This window comes from Chinchilla lanigera, unplaced genomic scaffold (genome assembly GCF_000276665.1).
Source record: "Chinchilla lanigera isolate Chin_1 unplaced genomic scaffold, ChiLan1.0 scaffold00067, whole genome shotgun sequence".
Taxonomy (NCBI): Eukaryota; Metazoa; Chordata; class Mammalia; order Rodentia; family Chinchillidae; genus Chinchilla; species Chinchilla lanigera.
In genome coordinates this window covers 10,050,223-10,076,338 of record NW_004955468.1, presented here as the reverse complement: position 1 = coordinate 10,076,338, position 26,116 = coordinate 10,050,223, and the positions used below count along the sequence as shown (strand labels likewise).

General features: G+C 40.3%; 2 protein-coding genes across 4 annotated transcripts in view; both read right to left on the bottom strand.

Moving 5' to 3' along the window:
• Positions 1–15,263, bottom strand: part of LOC102022905 (T-cell surface glycoprotein CD1c3-like) — a 39,969-nt gene extending 24,706 nt beyond the window's left edge. The window contains exon 1 of the mRNA XM_005400142.1: positions 15,020–15,263. The gene's annotated coding sequence lies outside the window, so the exon portion shown is untranslated. The remainder of the gene's footprint in view (positions 1–15,019) is intronic.
• An 8,742-nt stretch (positions 15,264–24,005) lies between these two features.
• The window catches only part of LOC102021545 (neuroblastoma breakpoint family member 4-like), a 51,468-nt gene continuing 49,357 nt past the window's right edge, over positions 24,006–26,116 (bottom strand). For all 3 annotated transcript variants that reach the window (XM_013522485.1, XM_013522486.1, XM_005400141.2), the window contains one exon: positions 24,006–24,241. The gene's annotated coding sequence lies outside the window, so the exon portion shown is untranslated. The remainder of the gene's footprint in view (positions 24,242–26,116) is intronic.

Genomic DNA, 26,116 nt, shown 5'->3' with positions numbered 1-26,116 from the left:
TTTTGAAGATCCAGAGGTTCCCTGGAGTGCAACCTCACTCTCCCGATTGTATGTGAGTAGCAGGGCAAGTATCTGAAGATCCACAGTGCTCAGTGCAGTCCCTGCACTGCTGAGTGGTGGCAAGGTGGGGTCCCAGATGCTCCTGATCTTTCTTACATTCAGTTGGCTCCCAGGCATGTGTGGAAAGGGCAGGGGAGTCTCACTGGATTTCCTGGAACTGTGGGGTTCCCCCCACCTTCCACAAGAGTAGGGGGCATGCAGGTCATGTTTCCCAAGACTGCAGATATTTCCCAGGACAGAGGCTGCTTCCCACACTGGCAGGGGAGGGGTGAGGGTGGACTCCCCAAAGCCGTTGACTCTGTCCAGGTTTCAGCTGAGCTCCCAGGGGGTGCAAGTTGTTCTGATAGTGACTACCAATGCCCCAAAAGTTGTCCAGGACTCCACATGCTTCACACACTAATGGGGAGGCACCGGAGTGGTTCATCAGCGATTCAGTGTGCTATTGCAAAGTCACTATACCACTTGGGGACATTTTTTTCAACCTTTTCCAAGGCCTTGTGCATTTGCTCTTTTTCTGTCTTCTCACCGTTTGGATTATTTCCCTTGGTGTGCTCTTTCCTGCCTCATTCTCTACCCCACCAAGTCCATATCTCTAACTTAGTGCTGTTTCCTTCATTTGCATCTTTGTAATCCTCTGATTGCCCTCTACTGTGATATAAGCTATGGGAAATTGTCTATTATTCTTCGAGAAGAGTGGGAAGCCATCACAGAAGCTACAAGAACAGTGAAACATAAAGAGGAACTCTCTCTGTTTGAAACAGTCAGTACCTGCCCAGAAACACTAGATTTTCAAAAGTTGTACTTCAAGCAATATTTTCCAAACTAGCAACCTTTAACTGACATTTGCTCAAAAAGACCTTGAATTCAGTTGGCTTAAGGGTTAGTTCTGTGCTGCTGTTGTACTGTATTCCCACACAAAAGAGTGCATGAGGAGTTGAGAACACTTAGTTATATTTGTAAGTTGGGTTTATTTATGCAACTAAATCCTCTAATTATTATTTTTTATTTATGGAAGACATCTTTGACATAAAATTTTTAAGGAATAAAGGTTACCTGTAACCCCACATAAAGAAATGAGAGTCTTATTTTTATTTAGGGTACTAAGCATACTAACCATGAGAATTATATAGAGGGTCCTATAGTAAGTATTCTGTTACTTATAATATAGATCTAGTGAAAATTTGTGAAAGGTGAAGTTAACAAAGTATTCTGTAACCATTTATCTAAGATTCCCTTTTCTAAGGCCTCCCTGGATGTTCCATGATCATCTCATTCTAAGTTAGTCTTTGTTGGGGAAACTTGTCTCCTTTGTTCATGGTGTATGTAACTGTTTAAAGCTCTGAAATAGTTCCATTATCTCTATAAAACTGTTTATCTTATTTATTTGTTATTCCATGATTTAAAAGAAAATAAATTACTTCAAGCAAATTTAGGGAAGAAAATAATTCTCTGCAAAGTTAAGATGAGGCTACAAAAATCTGAGAAGCTCAATTTTATGGTCCGTGCCTGTAACCCCAGCTGTTCAGGATGCTGAAGCAGAGTGGTCATGAGTTTGAGTCTTAGTTATACAACATAGTGAGCGCCTATAAGAAAAAAGTGAGTGAGGAGGAGAAGGAGGAAGAGGAAGAAGAAGAAAAAGGAGGAAGAGGAGAAGGAAGAAGGAAAGGGAGGAAAAAGGAGGGCAGGAGGGAGGAAAAAGAAAAGATGAGAAGAATTTCACTTCCTTACTTTTTAAAACCTGGACAATCGAAATCACAACATGTGCACTGATCAGAGACGTAAAATCTCAGTTCTACCAAGTAACTGAAAATGTAAGGAAAATTGGGTTGAAGATCTCTTGCTTCCTTGGAATAAGTGCAATTTCTGTACAAGCCCCTAAGAAAAATTCAGCTGAAATTGTCAACCAATTACTAACATCTGGGATGAGAATATGGAAGTCCTGGCATTCACATACGTGGGGATTCATGTCACTCTCTGGGCTCCTGTCCATCTACCTCACCAGGGGCTCGTGGAAGGTTGGGGTGTGGGAAGTAGACCAAAGAAACCCTGTCTTAGGATGCAGGTCTGAAGTGGGACAGCAGAAGGGCAGGATGTTCCAGCTAGATCCTTCTCCTCTACTTTCCATACCTACAGTAAGGTTTAGCCTGGTAGGAGAAGGGCAGAGGTTACTGTTGCCTGGTGGGTACATGAGAAAATTCACTGCAAGTGTACGAGAGGAAAGAGTGGAAAGGGACAAGAGAAAATTGATGCTCCTAAACTGCCACACAGCTGGGAGAAATGAAGGAACAAGTGTATGATCCAAACCTTAATAATTCAAAAACAAGTCACTTGCACAAGAATGAGGCTGAACCAGAATAAAAATTAATGACCCTACTCGCTGGCCCAAGCAGGCCCCAAATATCAAGTAACAGGAGCAGCCTATTGTTGGAAGATGGGCAAGAACTTGGATATAAAGAAGAATGAACTCCTATCATCTGAAGTCAAATGAATGAAATTATAAGACAGCATATTCACTGAAAGAAGCCCAATATAAAAGGATCAGTATGATACACTGTCTGTCATCTGTGGAAGCTGGAAGTTGTTACCAGAGAAGGCAGGTCCTAACACTGTGAGGAACCAGCGACACACCTCAGTTCTTGTGTCTTTGATGAAAGATTTGTGTCAGACAAGGCAGTTAGGCTGTAGTGACCAGTATAAGCAGAGTTTATTGCAAAATGGTCGACATGCAGAGAGGAGGAGAGAATACACCTGAGAGTACTTACACTGAATGAGGACTGCGGTCACAGTCCTCATTCCATGATGACCTGGGTCATTCAAGGAGTATGCATTCCTTCCTCCAAGGTCCTTGTGCTTTTCCAAGAAAAAGTGGCTATGTTTATTTACATCAGAGGAAGGTACCTGTTTGCTCATTAGGAGGATGATTTCTATTTAGTTTTGGGAAGTATGCTTTGTTACATGTTTGTTTGATTGTTTTTGAGACCTTAAAATTTTTCTAATATCTCACTCATGGTGTGGACTTTGTACGGGCCCTTCCCAAGGGATGTAACATTAACAAAGTAAACAAAAGAAAAATAATAGCAAAACAAAACACTGTATTAGAGTGAGAGATGGAGACTTTAACAGAAGTGAAAGTTTTGTATTTTAGTACCATTTCAGCACTTTTTTCCTTTTTGAACACAAATCTGCTACGATATGAATTTTTGCTCTCCCCAAAATTCATCTGTTGAAATCTTAACTCCCAGTGTGATGTTATCAGGGCCCAGAGCCTTGGGGAGGAGATGAGGAACTGAGGTTGTTGCCATCATGAATTGGATCAGTGTTCTTCTAAAAGAGGTCCAGGCTTGTCCCCCGGCCCCCTGCACCACAGGAATACACATCCAGAAGGTGTGTTTTATAAAGCAATATGGATCCCCCACCAGACACCAAATCTGCCTTGGTCTTGGACTTCCCAGCCTGCGTAACTGTGAGCAATAAATTTCTGTTGTTTATAAGCCACCCACACTATGGTGTTCAAAACAACAGCCTGAACAGGCTGAGAAGAAGCTACACTTGAACCCCACAAGGTATTTGCCCTACACTCCTAAGTATATGGTGGGGAAAGTGTGCAAAAGGCAATGGGGTTTCAGTGGGGAAAAGGGGAAACAGAATTAAATAATGAAGGAATGAATTCTGGGACCAAAATGTTCAGAGACAATAAGAGCCATTAAGGAACATAACACATGCTGAAGAAGAAAGAAGGGAGAAGACAGGGGAAGGCTGGAAAGAGAAGTGGAGCAGACTTTCCTGGAAACAGAACTGACTCTGATGAGGGACACAGATAGCTGCTGGTTCCTGAATCATAGTCACACCCTGGAACTGCAGCCTCACAGCCAGCTCCAGCCTTGAGTGTGGGCTTAGCTATGGTGGATGAAGGACAAGACCTGAAAGAGACAGGGAAGAGAGAGCCCCCCATCCCACTTCTGCAGGAGCAGGCCGAGTGATCCTGAGAACTAGGGGAGCTGAGACAGAGCAAGACCACAGCAAAAAAATCAAGACACAAATACTTGGGGAAGGTAAGGCCAGAAATAGAAAAGACAACTGAGAGAGCACATGGTGACACAGCTCACTGATAATTGTGTGCTCCCTGGTCACAAAATACTTGAGGAGGAGACTAGGATGAGGAGCCAATAATATGCCAATTAAAACTCAGCCAGGCATAGTAAGAGCTCCCTGAAGGAAGCCAAGAGTTCTTCCCTCTGTCCACGTCCTTCCTGAACATCCCTCCTCTTCTTGGATCATTGGTGCTTAGGACACAGGCATTCTCGTGATCTTTTCTAATAGCTTATGTTTTGCTTCCCTAAACACCATCATAGTTTCTCCTTTACCTCCTGCATAGCCTTACATTCTCACCTGACTCCCCTGCTTCACCAAAAGAAACCTCAACTTCCCTGCCACAAAAAGCAACTGCCCTCCTGTCATAACCACATGTCTTGCACCAGCTTCTCATGATCCCTCCCACACTGCTTGTTGTAGTCACGGTTTACAAGGGGATGTACTTAATACAGGACACACAATGTATAAGATTACTTTATAATTCACCCAAAGAGTGAAATGCAGAAGAATGTGGGAGAATTGTCCACACACTAGAGGCCCAAAGAATCCAGCTGAGGTCCTGGATCCCATGCCAATGTCCTCCAGGAGTCCAGCTGGAGGCCTAGAGCCCACCATTATCTCACATACCATTCTGGATCAAGGATCCACACTAGGGAGGCCCAAAGATCAGTGGTGGAAGCTGGAAAGTCCACACCAGTGGTATGAAGGATCTGTGCCAGCAGGCTGAGGTATCTTCACTGGAGCCAGGAAGTAATGCTCAAGGGAAAGACCAGAGCTTCCCAGAAAGAACCACAGCCAGCCTTCATGACAGTGAGGATCTGAGCTCCTCCGATGCTGAGAACAGCTGAGTTCATATCAGAAAAACACCTTGACAAGTTTCTCCAGGAGGATCAACAGCACCATCTTCCCCTCGAGTTCTCCTTTTTATGCTGTTGACAATGATCTTTAGATGGGCCTTCCATACCCAGAACTTCACTGATTCAGTTGAGCTGGGTGTTGACCATCAGCTAACCCACCACACTGCTTAAATTTGCCCCTCTGGCTTCCCTGAGTCTGGCCTGTGTCTCACAACAAATTTCTCACTTTTCCCTGTTTTCTCCATACTTTCCCTCTTAGTCCTTATCTCGGCTTCCAGGGCTGCATTCCTGTTTGCATGCTCCCTCATATTCCATTCAATCTAACCTCAGTTCTCCCTCACTGACTCGCTTTCCAAACCTGAAACACTGCTTCATCACATGACCCTGGGAATCCTCTGTGTAAACAAATAAAGCACAGCTATGGATTCTGTTGCCAGCAAAAAGGCAGAATACATTACTGTAATTTAAAAAACATCTTAGTACAAAGCACCCTGAAATGTAAGGTCGAGGGTGAAGTCCTCAAAATACTCCTTCATACACACTTTTGATGCCTGCTGCCAGTTCCTGGTTGTTTTCACCTGTGGCTCTGACCAACCAGCTATAAGTCTGAGTTGCAAACCCCCCTTGCTGGGTGTGATTAATTTGCTTGAACTAAGGAACTCATCTTTACCAGTTCGTTGTCAATAATATTACAAAAGATACCAATAAAGACATGCATAGTATCGGGAGTCTCCATGCTCTTTCCTGAGCATCACCCTCCAAGAATCTCCCCCACACGTTCAGCTATAGGGAATCACATTAAATCCTGTCTGCTACATTTTATGAAGGCTTCATTGTATCAGTATGACTGCTGACAGAACAGGTGGACAAACCCAGCCAGGCTTCCTGTTTGAGATGCTTCTTTTGCTATTTTGTAAAAGGTTGCCTGTCTGTTAATGTTTTCCTCCTTTTATTTTTAAAATAAAAAAAGAAGTAATCAAGCTGTGTTATACACATATACAATTCCCTAAAACAAATATATGTGTTATGTATTGCAAACATTCATTTGTAAAAATTACTTTGAAATATACCACTACCACCACCAAGGGAAAAAATTTAGAAAGAGATTTTTAGTTTGTTTTCCCTTCCTTCCTTCCTTCCTTTCCCCCTCTCCCTCACTTCTTCCCTTCACTATTTGAATATTTTCTTCCTATTTCACAATGTCCACTATACATTTTGGTCTTCATTTACTCTTTCAGTTTCTAACACCAGAAAAATGATGTGGCATTTACAAATGTGTGTTTGATTTATTTTACTTAAGAGTATGATCTCAAGATCTATCTGTTTAGCTATAAATGTCATAAGTTTATGCTACTTTATGACTGACTAGCACTCCATTATACAAAAAAATACATCTGCTTTATCCATTCATCAGTTGAAGATGGGGATTTGGGCTGTTTCCAAGATTTAGCTATCACACACTGTGCTATTATAAACATAGGTGTGTGTGCACATATCGTTGTGGTATGATGTTTTAATTTTGTTGGGAAGATACTTACAATAGAAATAGCTGGATCCAATGGAACTCCTAGTCCTAGATTGTTGAGGACTCTCCACACTGATTTCCACAGTGATTGCACCAGTCTACATACTCACCAATGGTGGAGAAATGTTCCTTTTCCCCCACAGCCCCACCACAACTTATTATTGGTTGATTTGTTGATAATAGCCATTCTTTCTAGAGTGAGATGGAATCTCAATGTTATTTTAATTTGCATTTTTCTGCAAATTAAAACAACACTGAGATTTCATCTCACCCCAGTAAGAATGGCTATCATTAAGAAATCAACCAATAACAAATGCTGGCAAGGCTATGGAGAAACAGGAACTCTTCTCCACTGCTGGTGGGAATGCAGACTAGTGAAACCACTGCGGAAATCAGTTTGGAAATTCCTCAGCAGGCTAGGACTAGAGGTCCCATTCAATCCAATTATTTGTCTTCTGTCTATTTTCCCAGAAGAACTGAAAACATTATACCACAGCGATATATGTGCACCCATGTTTATAGCAGTGCAATTTGTAGTAGCTAAATCATGGAAGCAACCCAAATGTCCATCCACTGAGGAATGGATAAAAAAGTTGTGGTATATTTATATAATGGAATATTACTCAGCCATAAAGAAAGATAAACTCGAGGCTTGTATAGGAAAATGGTCACAACTAGAGATCATACTCATAAGTGAAATGAATCAGACTCGCTTGTATAAACACTGTATTGTCTCACTAGTGAAAGAACCTAAAAGAGTGAATAAAAATTAGGAGGTATGATAGACATTGTGAAAAGAAAGGAAACTGCTCAAAAGTAAAGAATAACTGGAATGAGAGAAAAAAGAAAAGAAAGGGAAAATTAGGTATATATGTATATACAGGATAGTTAACATAGTTGTACTACTGACTTCTATGGTTTTATTGAAAGGAACAGCTAGTGTTTGTTTGATCAGTCTTGCATGTCTATATTTATTTTCCTGAGTAACCACTTTGAAGATATCAATATGTAATACAACAACCATTGTTAACTTTCTATCACCTTGTCTGAAATTCAGTATTGCTTGTATTGTTGTTGTGTTATTTTGTTAGTTTGTAAATGTTTGTTCTTTTATTTGTAAAATAAAAAAATTAATCTGTATTTCTCAAATGACCAATGATGTTGAACATGTTTTCGTATACTTATTTTGTGTTTCTACTTCTTCACCTAAGAACTGTCTATTCCTTTCAGATGCCCATTTTTTGGTTTGGGCCTTTAAATTTGGGAGTTCTGGGGAATTTTTTGGTTTTATTTCTGAGACAGTCGTCTTTTGTCTGAGGAACAACAGGCAAACATGTTTTCCCACACTGTGGGTTGTCTTACTCTGGTGGTGGTTTCTCTTGATGTACAAAAGCTTTTTAGTAAGATGAGATCCCAGTTGTTGATTCTTTGTGATCGTTCCTGAGGGCACTAGGGTTTTGCTCATAAAGTCCTTGCCTGCCTCATTCTCTTCAAGAGTTCTACCTGTTCTCTCTTCTAGCACACTTAGTGTTTCTGTTCTAATATTTATACCTGTGGTCCATTTTGGTTTTAGTTTCGTGCATAGTAGAAGATTTGGGTCTAGTTTCATCGTTGGAACATGGAATGCCAGTTAGAAAGTTTTCAGTTTGGATCTCTCACTTACTTCTATTTTCTGAAATCTTGTTTTCTGTTTTTATCTCAAATGAGTCTCCATTGTTCATGCACTCTATCTTCTGGGCGTGTTAGAGTGATGTACAGAGATGTCCTAGCATTTCCTTTGCACTTGCTCAAGCTGTTATATGTACTGAAGGTATTGCTAAGAGGAGTTTGCTTGCCTCCAAATGGACCCTAGAGACTGCTCGCTCTTCTCCTTTGTATTAGATATGCCCACCGGGAGGTGTTTCATTCCTGAGCTCTAAGATGAAAATTATTTTCCCAGCAGAAAAATAGACAAATTCCAGGACTCTTCCTTTATATTCTACAATGTTTAACCTCTAAAAGAGGTTATGTTTTCTTTTAATAATGTCACAATCAAAAATAAACAAGCTACTGAAATGGAGTTTAATATTCAATATTGTAGACATATCAGTCTCTTCAAAGTTAAATAAGGATTCTGCAAAATCTGAAACAAAGCTCTTAGATATTTTTGTTGAGATTGACAAGCTTATCCTAAAAACAAATATGAGCAAAGAAAGGATCAAATATACCCAAAGTGTGCTTAAAAAAGAACTGTGTAGGAAGATACTCTAATGATTATCAAGATTTATTATAAATCTAAAGTAACTGAGACAGGATTTCAGTGGCAAAACAATAGATGTACCAAACAAAGGAAAAGAATATGAAACCCAAAAATAGATCATCGATAGATAGATAGATGATAGATAGATAGATACATAGATAGATAGATATAAAAATGTAGATTTAAATTATAACAAATTTGGTACTACATATTGGTATTGATTAATTGTCATTTAGAAAAATTTTTTGAAATCAGTAAAATCTCCAAATAGGGTGGTCCACCAATTTTTTCCAGAAGAAGAAATCATTACAAGAGCTAAGAACTAAATTCCAAATGAAGCCAATAAAAAAGTAAGCTAGAGATTCACAGAGAAGTGACAATACCATGTGTGCACAGAAAACCAAGATAGCACCATAGAGAATTCAGGGAGCTACCCTGACTCCCACACATCCTTCTCCCTCCTGGACTGGCTCAGAGCCAAACAGACTTCTCCTTAGGAGGAAGACATAAGCTGGAGATCCCCAGCTGTCCTCCTTCCCACAGCAGATGACTACACAGGAGATTTCCACAGAACTCACAATTTGGAGAGTTGCCCATTCACATGGTTGTACTGTCACAGAGGAGTAAAATTTGGACACCCCCCACCAATTGCCAGCTGATATAGCCAGGCACCATCTTGACACTGGAACCACTAGACTGTGTCCTGCCTTAAGGAATGGGAGCCACTGCACACCACTATTCTTGAGACTCCACTGTCAGTTTACCATGATTACATGGTGGATGGGTGACAGCATAAGTCCAGTAGAATAGTCAAGACATAGACTATTACACCCATGCTGCAGGCCAAAGCCCAAGGAAGAGGTGTCCTCTACACAGAGGAATCTAACAGCCAGAAGCACCACACACCAAAATACACCTGCACCCAGCCACAGAACAGGGCAGGCATCAGTCTCATTCCTCAATGAGCCTGCCATGCAGTGAGCTGGCCAGAACATCATGTGCACCTGAACCCAGCAGCCAGCCAGCCCTGCTGTTACCACCCCCACAAGTGAACATGTTATACACCTAGCTGTCCAGTGGCAGCCATATGTACCTGATTCTTCTGCAATAGTCACAAAGGTCCTGTTCCCCTTCTCCTTACCCTGAGAGACTAATACACAGCTGGCTGGCCCAATGCAGTCATGCACACCCAAGCTCAGCATGACCACAGAGCTAGACGGTGTTCCCACCCTGGTGAACCTACATGCAGCTGCCAGCTCAAACCACCTGCAGGCACCAGTGCTCAACCTAACAGCCAGCCAGGAAGTGGCCTTGTTCCCAATGAAATGATGTCATACCACAGCCACAAACACCCACCGTGTAGACCACTGACACAACCACAAACATCACCGAGAAAGATTATAGGCGAAAGAAACTGCAAATATTACAACACCATACCCATCCAGAATGAACTCCAACAAACCATGGCCAATGTACACACCCGAGCACTCATCCACATGGATAAGTCCCTCCTCACAGAAAAATATATCCAAAAAGATGGTTATGGTACTGGATTGTAAATAGGAACACAAGAAACATGAAAAAGCAAGGAAACATGACAGTTCCAAGGGAGCACAATGATTCTCCAGGAGCAGACCCTGAATAAAAGGAAATGTATAAAATGCCTGAAAAGGAATCCGAATACTGAGCTTAAAACATATAGACAAGCTACAAAAGCATATAGACAAGCAAGTCAATGAAATCAGGAAAATAATCTGTAATAAGGATGCAAAGTTCAACAAAGAGATAGATGTCATTTTTTAAAAATGAAAACAGGAATTTTGTGGCTGCACAATTCAATGAAGGAAAGAAAAATACAGTTGAGAGCCACAGCAACAGACTTGGTCAAAGAAAAGAAAGAATTTTTCAACTTAAAAACTTTAAATTAATTCAGTCAGAGAGAAAAAAAAGGAAAAAATAAAAAAGAATTAAGAAATTCTATGAAACCCATGGAGTATCATTAAGAAATATATATTTGAAGTATGAGGGTTCCAAAAAGAGAAGAAAGGCATAGAGATATATTTAATAAAATAAGAGCTGAAAATCTCCCAGGTCTTGGGAGAGATAGAGATATCCATATACATGAAATTCAAAGAATTCCAATGAGATTCAAGCTGCTGGTCCTTTCCCAGACCAAAAAAAAAAAAAAGAGAGAGAGAGAGAGAGACAAAGGCAACACTTCCCTCCTGGGTTCAATCTACAACACTGAGAGATGAAAAAAGATAAGAAAAAAGTTTAAAAGCAACAAGAAAATCACAAGTGACATATATAATAGATTTATTAACAGAAACCTTGCAGGCCAGAAGACAATGGGTTGATATACTCCAAATGGTAAAAGAACATGAAAATGTTATCTAAAGTTGTCCTCCAGAAATGTCAGAAGAATAAAATATTGCTCAATCTGGAAAAACTGAGGAAATTCATGGTGACTAGACCAACCTTACAAGAAATTTTTAAGGGGCCCCCACATCTGGAAGCAAATGCATAAAAATTACCATTACGAAAATACCTGAAAATACAGGATACCCAGGTAGAGTAGATACTGAAATGAGAAAAATAATTAAATGAAAAACACCTCATGAAGATTCACAATAATGGGGAAAGAAAAAAATAAAAGATACTAAAATTAATCAGAAAACCACACAACTACAGGAGTGCTTATTTATCAATAATGACTTTGATTATAAACATTTAATTCCTCAATTAAAAGATATCAGTAGACTGGCTAAATGTTTAAAAAATAATAATATGTTAATATATGCTATGTATAAGAAATTTATCTCACAACACACATGGACTGAAAGTGAAACAATATTTTTGAAATTATATTTCATGCAAAAGAAAACCAAAATGAACAGTAATACTTACATAAGGCCAAATAGACTTTAATATAAAAACCATAAAGAAAAGGCCTATTATAAAGAAGTTCATTATATCATAATGAAAGGATCAAATTAGCAAAAGGATATAACAGTTATACATATATATATATATATACATATATCTTCAATACCACACCACCAATATATCAAGCAAGTATTATTAAATCTATGCGGAGAGGCAGAATTGGATGAAATGATACCTGGGGACTTTATCACACCATGCTTCTCAAAGGACATAATTCAGACCAAAAAACCAACAAGGAAAACATTAGAGTTAAATTATACTATAGATCAAGTGGGCTGAGCATTTACACAACACTCCATCCAACAGCTGCAGAATGCCCGTTCCTGTCAGCAGCACAGGCAACATTCTCTAGCATAGATTATATGTTAAGCCATAAAACAAGTCTCAACAAATTCAAAAAAAACCTGAACTCAGGTCTTATATCTGTTATGATCACAATGGAATAAAAATAGCAGCCAAAAACAAAAGAAATTTTAGAAATTATACAAATATATGAAGGCTGAACAACAATTTTGAACAAACAGTGGGCAATCAAGGAAGACAAATGAGAATTAATAACTTTCTCAAAGTAATTGAAAATTCAAACATACATACAAAAAATTATGGGGTACAGAAAGAGCAGTACTGAGAGGGAAGCTGATAGTAAGGATAGCTTTCATCAAAAGACTCGAAAGATTTAAAACAAAAAACCTAATAGCGCACCTCAGCAACTTAGGAAAAGTAAAAACAAAATAAACCCAAAATTAGTAAAAGTAATGAAATAATAAAAGCAAAACAAATCCAGGTGTGGAAGTGCATGCCTGTAATCCCACTACTTGGGAAGCTGAAGCAAGAGTAACACAAGTTCAAGACCAGTTTAGAATCCACACCTAGAGCCTATCTCAAAAGTCAATGAAAAAAAATCAAAACAAAATAAAAAAGGGGAGGGAAAAGAAAGGAGTAGCTCAGTGGCACTGCGCCTGCCTGGTAAGGGTGAGGTCCTGAGTTCGATTCCCTGTACCAAAAAAAAAAAAAGAAAGAAAGAAAGAAAACTTTGAAAGAAATAGACACGAAAATACAATACAACTGATCAATAAACAAAGAACTAGTTGTTTGGAAAGAAAAATAAAATCAAACATTTAAGTAACCATGGGGCAGGGGACAAGACCTCAACAAACAAAAGTAGAGCTGTAAAAGGAGATAATACAACTAATACAGGAAAAAAAATTAGACATTATTATTTTTAAAAAAAATTGTCTGAGCATGGTGGCACACACCTGTAATCCCAGCCTTTGGGAGGCTGAGGCAGGAGACTCTCAATGAGTTCAAGGCCATCCTGGCCGCCTGGACTACATAGAGAGTTCAGGGCAAGCCTAAAGTACAAAGTGAGACCTTGTTTAAAAAAAAAAAAAAGGAACTGTACGCTAACAAATTGGAAAACATAGAAGAGAAAGATAAATTTCTGGAAACATAGAAACAAGTAGATATAAAATTCTCCAGAACAGACCAATGCAAGTAATGAGACTGAAACATTCATGCAATTTCTGCCAACAAAGAAAGGCCAGGACATGATGGTTTCATTGCTGCAGTGTACCAAAGAGTTGAAAAACTAATAGCAATCTTACTCAAACTATTCCACAAAATTGAAAGGAAAGGAATCCTCAAGGCATCCTATGGAACCACCATTACCTTGTTATAAAAACCATGTGGATACACAACAACAACAGCAAACACCATAGACCACTAGACCTGATGAACACAGATGCACAAATTCTCCATGAGATGCTCACAAACTGAATTTCAACGGCACACTGAAAAGATGATTCACTGCGGCCCAGCTGATTTCCTCCCAGAGATGTAAAGATGACTTGCTTATGCAAATCACTAAATACAATACATTGAATCAACAGGATGAAGGACAAAATTCAAAGGATGCTCTCAATAGATGCACAGAACACATTTCCTAAAATTCAACCCAACTTCATAGTAAAAAGCCTAATCAAATTAAATATAAAAGATCATACCTAAACATTTTATAATAAAGCCTATACACAGCAAACCCACAACCCTCATCATAATAAATGCAATGGAGCTGATAGCATTTCCTCTAAAATCAGGAAAAGACAAGGGTGCCCGATTTCACCACTTTTTCAATATAATACCACAGGGTTTAGATGGAGCAATCAGCCAAGGAAAGAAAACAAAAAAGGCATACAAATAAGAATGAAAAAAAGACAAATGACCCTATTTTAAGATGAGACAATTTTATACCTAAGAAAACATAAGATGCTTCAGAAGACTATTAGAGATGATAAACCAGTTCAGCAAATAGCAGGGCACAAAATCAAGATACATGTTTAGCCATAAACAATTAAATGCTGTCATTTTCAGGAAAATAAATGGATTTGGGGATCATCATGCTGAGTGAAATAAGCCAGGCTCAGACAGACAAAGATTCTGGGGGCTGGGGATTTAGCTCAGCGGTACAACTCCCGTCTGGCAAGCGCGAGGTCGTGAGTTTGATTCCCGGTACAGAAAAAAACAACAACAACAACAAAAAAAAAGATTCTGTGTTCTCCCTAACAAGTAAATTCTAAACAACAACAACAACAAAAAAAAAAACCAACTAGGAAGCAGCAGGGGGACCATTAACAGAGAAGAAGGAGGTAATAAGAGGAAGCGAAGGGTGTGAGATAGGTAATGGCGATGGATGTGATCAAAAGATATTACATCAACTGCAATCAGAAGAGAAAGGGGACAGGAAGGACACAGCACAGGCAGGGCAGCCTCTCCCACCTGTGCCAGCCTCACACCGAGAGAAGCGTTAAGGGAAAAAATTCTCACTGCACAAGCAAAGCGGTTGCATTTGGCCTCAGTCACCAGCTGCTCCAGTTAGGGTGGAGGGGGAAGCGGGCTGAGATAGGAGGCAGCCCCAAGAGGTGCCTGCTACTATCACGTTATATAGACAAGCAAAAAAGGTACACACAAGATCAAAACTCAAAGCCTTTCCACCCCACACCCCCAAAAAAACCTCAACAGCCACAGCCTCAGCAGCTGTTTAACGCTCCGCGCCACCTAGTGGTAAAATATAGACATTCTCCAGCATCAATGGGTTTGTTCCGTTTTTTCGGTTTCCCTTGTTTTCTTTGAGGTTCGGAGGACCCATTAAAAGGTTTATGAAGAGAAAATTTGCCCAGTTTTGTGAAGCTTAAATTTAAATTCCGGAGCCTTATGTCAAACATCACCTGCAGTGACAGCTGCTAATCTGTTGGGATCCTTATCTTAAACCTTACTTCTAAGAGTAGGCAACCTCAGAGATACCTTTAAGTAAACCGCTGTACACTGACGCGGGAGCTTTGTAGGGGAGACGGTTGGAAATGCCTCTGGTGACCGCCCCCATGTTTCGTCTCAGAGTTATCCTCAGCTTTGAATGCGCTTTCCACACAGCATGTGAAATCGAAATAATCCTAATTCTTACAGCCTTCCGGGCGTCACTCTTAAATCTCCAACTGGAAGTATCCGTAGGAAATACAACCAAAGAATTCCTTTGAGTGAAGTAAATGCCATTATCCTAAAGCCACGATTGGATAATCTCTACCTTCCTCATTACAATGTTGAATTAAATGTGTTAATAACTGTGATAAATTCACTTTCATATAAAAGTTATACACAAGCAACTATTACTTTGTAAATTAAATATTGATTTTTATCTACAAACATTTTGGATATGTTTGCTTTCTTTTTTTTTTTTTTTTTGGTCTTTTTAAGACGGTCTCGCTATGTAGTTCAGGGTAGTCTTGAGCTCACTTTGTAGCTCAGGCTGTTCCCAAACTCACCACGATCCTCCTGCCTCAGCCTCCCGAGAGCTGGGATTACAGGTGTGCGCCAATGTTTGTGTTCGCTGGTAGCTATTACTTCTATGAAATGCAGTCTTCTTGGACTGAATTGTCTCTCTATATCCCATTTTATTCACTATAAATTATATTCTATGTTGGTTTTTACTGTTATTCATATTAATTTACAATTGTACATAAAGCAAGAATGCTTTGTTAACTCACTCATGCATTTCTAATTAGATATTGTCTGATTATTTTTGTCCTGAATAGGATTATAAAATTGCTAATTTAGTTCTCCCACACACTTCACAAACTATATGTTTACACTAACTATGCAGGTTGTGGACTGAGAAAAGAGCACAGAATAAAATTAAGTATTCTCCGCCAGATGGGGTGGCACACCCCTGTAATCCCAGCACCTGGAAGGCTGCGGCAAAAGGGTCCCCATTAGTTCAAGTACACGCTGGGATACATAGTGAGATCAAGCCCAGCCTGAACTACACAGTGAGACCCTGTCTCAAAACACAAACAAAAAACTTAAAAAGCCTCTTTTATATAAACTATTTCAGCATCTTCAAATAAATACAGTTCGGCTTATTGCTTTTGGTTCTTCGTGGATTTAATTTCTTTCTTATGACTTAGTAGTTCTTAATTAACAAAATCATTGCCAAGAAAAATAGAAGTGGTGAACACACATTTTTGCCTTGTTCCCACTTTAGAAAAACAAGCAAAATCATCATCATTTAGAATGAAGTTAGCTATAACTTTCCTTGTTGCCCTTAATCAAGTCAAGGATGTTCCTACTATTCATCATTTACTGGAAGTTTTTGTCATGAGCATATGTGGGAAGCTTCAAATCTCATATTTGCATCACTGCAAAATAAATACTGTGTGAAGGAAATCAGATGAAAACCAAGAATTGGACAGAACTCTTCCCCCAAACTCTCTCTCTCTCTCTCTCTCTCTCTCTCTCTCTCTCTCACACACACACACACACACACACACAACCTCTTGCTTGCATTCTGACTGTTGTATTAAATTTATAGATCAATTTCCTATGAATATAGATTTCTATTTCGAGTCTTCCAAATGATGACCAAAGCATGTCTTCCCACTTATTAGGTGGCTTAATCATTTTTCAATTATTTTTAACTTCAAGATTCTATGAATGTTCTGTTAGAATTCTATTCGTTTTTTGTTTGAAGAAATATTTAAAATGACATTGAATTTAAATATGGGGTTCCAATTTTATGTTGCCACTAGTAGAAAAATATTTATCTTTTGCATCTGTTTTATACCCTGCAACACTGCTCAATCCACTCCTCAGTTACAGTACCTTGTGCTGTTGCTTTTCCCCAAGTACACTGGGATCATCTACATGGACAGTCACACAGGCTGCCATAGTGACTTTTATTTTTCCATTTTTCTTACCTTCACTCACTGGCAAAGACTTACATATTGACATGAATGGTGAAAATGAACATTCAGTCTTTTGTCACTAAATGAAAGTCACAGGATGATTGTAGATATCCTTTACTAGGCCAGGGGCATCAATTCTATTCCTAAAATACCAACAGCTTTTACATACTATCAAATACTTTTGTGGATCAATTAATACGACTGTGGTTTTCACTAGACTATTAATCTAGTGAATTATAGTAATTGGTGATCTCATAGTGAACCAGCCTGACATTCTTGGAAGTAACCCAGGAATTAGCTAGGGCTCATCACAAAAACAGAACCAATAGGATATGTAGATAATTTGAGGGAGAGGCATCATAAAAATGACCCACAAAATAATGGTGGTCAAAGCATCCCATGATTGTGCATCTGAACCCTGGAGAACCAGATATAACTCAGTCTGAACCCACAGGCCTGGGAGCTTCGGGGACTTTCACTCCAGGCCAAAGGATTGAGGAAGGGTACATGCTGGTATGAGTTCATGGATAGGATGAGCCAGGAACGTGCAGTTCTGACTTCCATGAACAAGGGGACATGGCTTTCCCTGGTCTAGAAGAAAGAGGAAATTAGCCCTTATTTTTGATGAGTCAGTCAACATTTGGAAGATACCCACCTTACAAAGTAGACTCCAGGCTGTTGTGACTTCACCAAGGGTTCCATCAAATATTTAAGGATGAAGTCATACCAATTTTATGGAAAGACTTTCTGACAATATGGGGGAGAATGTTGTACAGACAAACATCGTATTAGGCCAGGAAAACACTGATTCCAAAAAATCATGCTTGGACATTTCAATGTTTGAAAATTACACATTAACATCTCTCTCTCATGAGAGACTCAAAATGCACTGCAAAATATTACTAAGGTAAATACAATGGTATATAAAAAGCATAATATATCATCACTAGCAGGGTTATGTCTCGTAAGTGTACCTTTAACAGTAGAATGTTAAATAGTGCAAGTAATTATGTCAACAAAATTGAAGTAAAATTTCATCAACATTTTAAGGCAGAAAGAGCATTTCCCAACATTCAACACCCATTCATTTTCAAGTCCTAAGCAAATTAGGAATAGAAAGAAAACATGTCAGTCTTATAAAGGGTATCTAGACACCCTCCAGGTGACATCCTACCTAGCAGGGAAAGGCCGGCCACCACCACTAAACACTAGGGAAAACACAGGACACCAGCTCTCACCACTTCTGTTCGGGATGGCAGAGCCAGAGGGAAAGAAAACAAAATGTACATGGATTTAAAAGGAAGAAGTAAGGCTCTCCTCAATTGCAGATGGCACGGTGATATATTCTGGTAATCCTGAGGAGTCCGCCAGCAAAATGTCAAGGTTATTCAGTGAATGCAACAAGTTGCTGGAAGTACACATTACCTCAGAGACACAGGGTGGAATGAAGAAAAAGGGGAATCTGCCCTTTCAAAGAGAGCAAAAAAAGGTGAGAATGTGTGGTGAGAGCATTCCAGGGAAGGAGGAAGGGAAGGGATATCGTCTACACGATGCCCGAGGAAATACTCCAAGCTCCAAGACAGGATGTCGTAGAGATCCAGTCTGCCTAGAGTGTGGTGTTAGAGATGTTCAGGGAGACACAGAGAAGAGAATAAAACCTGACTACAAATTTTCAGGGTCATTAAGTAATACAAACTGAGTAAGGACTAAATGCTTCATGAAGTGGAAGACTGAGTGAGCTGTTAGGCATGGCAATATTTTGGTTGCTGTGGAGAAAGCTGTTGATACCGCCATGAAAATTGTTTTCACACAGACTGCTGAAGAAAAGTGCATCCTACAGTGGGCACAGTGGACTCAGAGGCAGATCTCCCACCGGAACCCACCCTTGACTTGATGGTGTGAGGTCCTAAACATTTGCACACTGGAACACCTAAACACACACCTAAACATTTCCACAACTGGAACCTCTCCAGACCCTGCAGGCAGCCTGTACGCCCGGGCACAGGAGAGAATGACCCTGCCAGCCAATTTGAAAGAAGCCAGCAGGGTGAGTAATTTAGGGCCACTCTTACTACCCAGGATTTCCATTGCTACCATATACCACCAAGAGTGACAGGCAATAAAGTAAACAAGTGAAACAGCCACAGGCATTCTGGGTGAATAGTTTCCTTGAGTGGATCAATATGGGTGCAAGCAACCAAAAGGGCAAAGGAGGTATCCGGAAGCCAAAAAGGCAGAGGTCCCCACTGGGTCCCCGGTTCATCCCCTTCTTTCTCCTGTGTTGGAAAAGAGCATGTGCACAGTGCTCTGAAGTCAAGATAACCACAGCTGAGGCAGCCAAGGACGTGGGTTGTTAACACCTCCTATTCCAGAGCAATAACCTTAGAGATAGAACAGTGCTCTTAATTTGCAAAGTTTACTACCTGGAGACCTCTTTGAATTGACTCTTAAGGTTATGCTCAGTTCCCACACTTGCCTCAGGATAGCCTTCCTTTGTTTGAAAACCAGATAAATACAAAACACCCCAGGAAGTTCTTTGTTTCAACTCCCAGGGAATCTTGAATTCCATTAGAGGGGTTTGACCTTCCTGGATCCCTAATATCATACAACTTACATCTTTTATTTAAGTCCTGTGCTGTCCACTCAATTTGGAGATTGAGGCTAGGCTGAGAACCTGAAACTTGATAAACAAAAAAAGTTTCAAAATCAACCAGAAATGAATGAAAGAAAAGTGCTCTGTAGCACCTGTGGGAGAACATTTCAACCAGGTAGCAAGAGCCTTCAAAATTCTCATCTAAATTTTTCTATGAAGAAAAGGAGCAGAAACACCTTTCACCTGGAATTCTGGCTGCAGGAAGGGCTGGCCCCAGAGGTGCTCGGGTTCTCTCCCAGGAAACATCCTTTGGGCTTAGACACTGAGATCCCAGGCTACATTGTTCTTACTTACTGCTTTGAGGATATTCTCTCAGACTGGAAGTTAAGGACATCTGCAGCCCCTACTGACTTCAAAAGAAGTTCAGAAGCTGGAGAAATACTGACAGAAAATAATCTAAGGAAAATGAACTTTACCACAATCTACCTGCTTGCCCAGGAGGAGACAATTTGATATTTCAGATTTAAATTCTCTTCCACCTGTCAGAAGTAGGACCATCACTCTGTTAGGCATCTGGGTGAGCAACACCTGGAGCCTAAGATTTCATAGCCACTGCCTTTTCCATGCAAGAAAGCTTTACCTGGAGGCCCAGGGACAGGTGAGGGGGAGGCAGATAGGAAGGGTCAGTAGTCCCCTTGGCTGCCGTACCTGGGATCCAGGACAGGACACCCAGGCTCCATCACCCCAAGGCAATGAGTGGGCAATTTCCCTATTCAGCTTGCTGATGGCACAGGACAAACTCCCTAAGTCAGGAGAGGCAAGGCAAGTTCAGTGCAACTGCCTTCCTGGACCTGAGCTCTCCTGTACTCAAATCAGGATGAAGAAGCAAAAAGCCAATTCCCATTTAACCAATGCAGGGAAATGGCCCAACTAAATAGAAGGGCAAATGGAGATCTGAACTGAGACCTTCAAAATCAGGTCTGGTGGGCATGACATGACACTATGGAACCACAAAAGTACAACTGTTCTGACTCACTGCAGGGGGCCAAGTCCTTGCTCAGCCTCCCTAATGCCCCAGGACACCCTTTGCAAGGTCTTGTCCTTCTCAAACAGGACCCAAGTACTTTCAGTGGCTTAGTTTTGTAATCACAGAGTTCTGGGATGCTGAAGCAGGAGGACTACAAGTTTGAGCTCAACCTGGGCAACTTAGCCAGGATGTGTCCCAAAAAGAGTTGGAGATGCAGCTCAGTGTAAAGGCCCTTGGTTCACCCCCTTGTATTAGAAGGAAGGAAGGATAGAAGGAAAGAAGGAAGAAGGAAGGAAGGAAGAAGGAAGGAAGGAAGGAAGGAAGGAAGGAAGGAAGGAAGGAAGGAGGGAGGGAAGGAAGGAAAGAAGGAAGGAAGGAAGGAAGGAGGGAGGGAAGGAAGGAAAGAAGGAAGGAAGGAAGATGAAAGGGAAAGAGAGGAGAGAAAGAAAGAAAGAAAGAAAAAGAAAGAAAGAAAAGGAAAGGAAAGGAAAAGAAAAGAAAAGAAAAGAAAAGAAAAGAAAAGAAAAGAAAAGAAAAGAAAAGAAAGGAAAGAAAGAAAAGAAAAGAAACAAAGTTGCTGTAATACTATTATGATAATTTTAAAACACATTTGGACTTAGGAAACAGTACCCATGTTACTAAAGATTCAACATAATGTCAAGAGGTTGTTTTACAGAAAGTCTACATTTTAAGAATTCAATAATGAGGTGGACAGTTTTGAATCAGGCAAATGAATGTAGGGGTTTTGCAGTTTGTGCTTCTATATACTTTTAAATGCTATTGAAACTCCGCATTTGAAGAAGCATATGACAAGAGTACAGATCCCTCCTAGGATTATAGCTACAGAATGCGTCAACACATGTTTCAGAAGACCCACAGATTAATGTGAATGTGAGAACACCATTCATAATTCTGCTTCCAAACGACTGCAGAATACTGCAAATTTCAAGTGGTTTTTACTCAGTGATTTTAGGGAGCCTAGCAGTTACTACATCAACCAAGGCGAGGACTGTAGGGAACTCCTCTTCATGATACACCCCAGGCAGAATCATTCCCAAAGAGTAAATGTGGGCAATTCCAAAACACACCTGACCCTTGGGTAATAGAGCAGGGCCACAGCGGAGTTGACAGGAAGGGGCTTTTCCAGGGTGAGGCTGAAACTTGGCAAGTGAGAACAACTGAGGAGAGGAGAGAGACCTGAGCAGGAGCATTCCCCACACGTCTATGGAGAAGAGAAGAATAAAACGACTGGTAAAGTTTGAAGGTCTTAGCACAGCAAGATGAAAACCCAGATTCCAAATATATAACATGCTCATCCCCAAATGCAAAGCAGTATTTTCAAATATACAAGAGAGATCACTTGGGGAAAGTACTTTCTTATCCTGTAAGGTAGCCCTGTGTAAAAGCAGTGGACAAGAAGGATTAAGTTTGAAAACTTCAGAGCAGCCTGATTTCCTCATGGGAATCTCTCAACAATGAATTTCACAAAAAAAAAAAAATAGGGCTTGGGAGCACTCAAGTTTAAACACAGAGTGAACATGAATATACTCACCTTTGATGTCACTCAGTAATCAATGTATGGACAAGATGGGAAAAATGTACTTGGAATATATTTGAATGGGTGAAATGACACTCTAGTGGCAGATATAGTGAGTAGAAATGAAGATAATGAATAACGTCACTGACCATCAACCTTTGAGTTTGAAAAATATCATGTCAAATTCATAAGCCACATATTAGATATTTTCCAGGTAAAGGAAACTAAAATTGTCAAAGATATTTTACACTAATGTTAAAAATGAGCTAAACAATATTTCCTAAATGCCAAACAGAACACACACAAATAACAAAAAGACAGAACTACAAGTAATATAATCTATCACATATAATAAATGCAATTTAAAAGATATGGAAGAATGTAGACTCCAAGTAGTAAAATGACAGAGTTTATATTGATTTTTACCCTTATTCATCAAATTGATAGTAGTAATAAAATGTTATAACATTGAATATAAAAACATCCATGAGTCCATACTGAAAAACAAAAATGTTTTAATTATTGATGTGAATATCAGCTTTGGATTAAAATTAAAACTCAAGGAGACGGTGGGGTTTTTTATCAGAATGCCAGAAAACTGATAAACAGGAAACACTGAATTACCCAATGGCCAGGATATGTCCAGGTATAACAATTTATGCAGGTAGCGACGATATAAGCTGGCAACGTTTTTAAAGAAAAACCACTGGAAAATAAGATGTTTTTCACTTTCTCAAAATAGCTGCCTAGAAACCGCTTCAGAATTATTGAGGGCACAATGTGTCTACCCCCTGGACAGCTCCAGAGGATGCCTCCTTTGCCAGGTGACCAGAGCCAACAGGAAGTAAAGGGCGATATACAAAGTGGACACTGCCTGCAGGCAGAAAGTGGCAGGAAGTGTGGGGTACTATGTGTGCTTGCTGCCTGGTGTTTTTGGCTATATGTTTAGGCTGAGTTTAATCCCGAAGAAATAGTCACACAGCAGCCAAATATAGGCCAGGAGTCAGACAACAACTGACCTGTCCTCTACACACAAGTCAATTTCACCTACAAATGTGAGGACAAAAAGGAGAGGAGAGGTTTGCGTTTCAAAAGCACTAACATACCTTTTCTCCCTGAAAATAAGACCTGGCCAGAAAATAATCAGCCTTGAAAACTAGAGATCAAAACTGCCAGCCCAATCAGCTTATCCTTGCCTTCCGGAGCAGCCATGGAGCAAGAGAATAGTGAAGGCAGCGAAGGCAAGGATAAGCTGATTGGGGCTGGCATTTGTGATCTCTAGTTCCCAAGGCTGACTCCTTCCTGGCTAGATTTTATTTTTGAGTAAATAAGATATACAGGGGTATCTCGGTTCATGAACTTAATTCTTTCCACGATTATGGCTGCAAACTGAATTGGACAAGAACCAAATCAAATTCAGCAGTCAGGTTCAATGTTAACCTTATAAGGAAATTTGATTTGGTCCTCATCCAATTCAGCTGGTGACCAGAATCAGAGAGAGAATTAAGTTCATGAACCCAGGTACCACTGTACATATATATGTGATGGATGTTTTTCAAAAGCAAGTGTCTCCTCTTCATTTTGTCCTGTACTTGTGGTGACATGGACTGAGGAAAAGCTGTCAGCTCTCCTGGTCATAGGTCTACACTATTCATCTGTCTGACAGTTTCCTTGTGTTACACCCAGGCTGAGCACCTCAGGAAAACACTGCATAGCTACAACTGCCCGCTCATAACGCATCACAGTGGGAAGCAGTGCCCACCTGGCCTTGCTGTCTTCATCCAGCTGCTGTTGCCTTTGGTCTTATGCAGAGTGGGAATTAAGTGGACCAGAAATAAGGTCTCTCTGTTGGCTCTGTAAATTTAGGTCTTAATCTTCACAGGTATTTCACAAAATCAGAGGCAAGGAATTGGAATTTATCCAATACAACTGGGCTGTTGGAGTGAAAACCATCAAGAGAAATTAGGGGCTTTGAAATTCAGTGATCACAAGGAATCACTCCAGTGTTCTCTTCAGACTTTAAATTGAGTTTCTGTTTTCTATTTTTTTTGATGAAGTGGAAAAACTAGGCTTCATGTTTCAGTTCTCTTCTTCAGCAATGTCTTTTCTTCCTTTCAGCCATTCTCAGTATCTGAGAGAGGGAGAGAGAAAGCAAGCAAGAGTCTTGGTCAGGTCCTGATGATAGTTGCTCCTGGATGTTCCGCTCAGTGGTGACAGGAGTCAGGACCCAGCAGGTCCCCTGGGGGAAAAGAGCTACAGGGTTGAGCTTTAACCTGGTGGAAGAGGAAGTCACATCCACGGGGTACAAGAGACCCTCTGGAACATGCAGTCCACCCTGCGAAGGAGGACATAGGGTCCCTGGCCTGCCCCACCGAGAGGTTGCTGACACCAGCCACTTTCCTCCTGATCATCTGCAGCAAGAACACAGGGAAGGCTTTTCCTACATCCTGTGAAGGATGTGCTTTGCATTCATGTTACACATTCAGAAACAGACTGCTGCTGGAAGGAACAGACCCTTGCACGGAAACACCCTGTCTTTCACTCATATTCCAGAACAAGGGAAAAGTGGCTGGGCACTGGGAAAAGCCCAGTGTGGAGGAGAAGCAGGAATCTCAGACAGCATCAACTTTCAGCCTCAGGTGTACTGAAGAGGAAACAGTGATGCCACAGCATGTAGGGTGAAGGGGAGCTTTAACTAAAGTCACAGGACCTGTCTCAATAACCCTGAATCTAGAGCCACGGCCTCAGGCCATTTCCACGAGCACTGTGGAAGGGAGGCTACCATCTTGTTCCATGAACTTTGGTCACCTTGGATAGATAGAGTAAGAATTTCTGAGGAATCTGAGAAGTGTCATTCCAAGGTACATCATGAGAGAAGAGAGAGGGGAATCCCTCAGAGTGGAACGAGCTGTGAGAGAGCAGTGGGAACAACCGCAGTCCAACACTTTTGCTCATGGTCTTTGAAAGTGATTCCACACCCAGTCACACAGGAGAGCATTTCTATAGATATATTCTCAATATCTACACCAGAAAGCCTCTAACACGAAAATAAATTACATTATGTTTGACTATACTCTGCCCAGTCAGTAATTTTCTTTGCTCAAAGTGCTCCTCTGGGGCAGATTATTACTTGATTCTTCATGCCAATGTCACAAATGGCATATCAAAGTATAAATGGACAATCATGTCCTGAGATTCAGCTTTGAACATTTGTTATATTTCCTTCAAGGGATTAAGATTGAAAGGCTTTAGTTGTGGATTTTACTTATTGTAAATAATTGAACAAATATACAACATGGAAATTATAGTCCCAATCTAATAAAACTGCTGTGAAGTTACTATGGTCAAATATATACTGCACTTTTCATATTTAAAAATGATAAAGAAAATAGTAAATTCCACTATGTGTAACAGAAGTAGGTACTGCTTTTCAGACAATGAGTTTCAATACACTTATTGTTTCTTATTTTATTTCATTTCAAAAGAGACTATACACCTGTGCTTCAGGTAGAGAGGCTACCATCTAATGTATCCATCTACATGCTCCTCCTTGGAATGTTTCCCGTGTTACACAAACATCCTTGTTGTGAGGGGAATGCAAGTGCCCTCAATGGCTGACGGATCCTCAGCCCTTGCAGGGAAGGAACTACACATTTGAGCACTTCCATGCTGATGACCTGAGATGAGGAACAGGAATGGTTCTTCCCCTTTAAAGATATTTTGGTCTCACTTGAGGCCTTTTTCGAAACACTGATGCCCAAAGGGAACCTCAGACCATTTCAGAGATAAAGCTACCTCTGGGCTTCACTTTTCTCAAAGGCAGTTCATTACAATACTCTCTTATATTTCCAGGCATTGGATAGAACAGAGTTGCATTTTGCACTCTTACCTGGATGTGCAGAAGCAGAAATGGGAACAAGCAGCAAACAGACAATGCTTAAACAGATCATGGTCTATGCACTTATACTAACATGCGTTCACTGCCAGGCAGAGGTCCCTTTAGGAT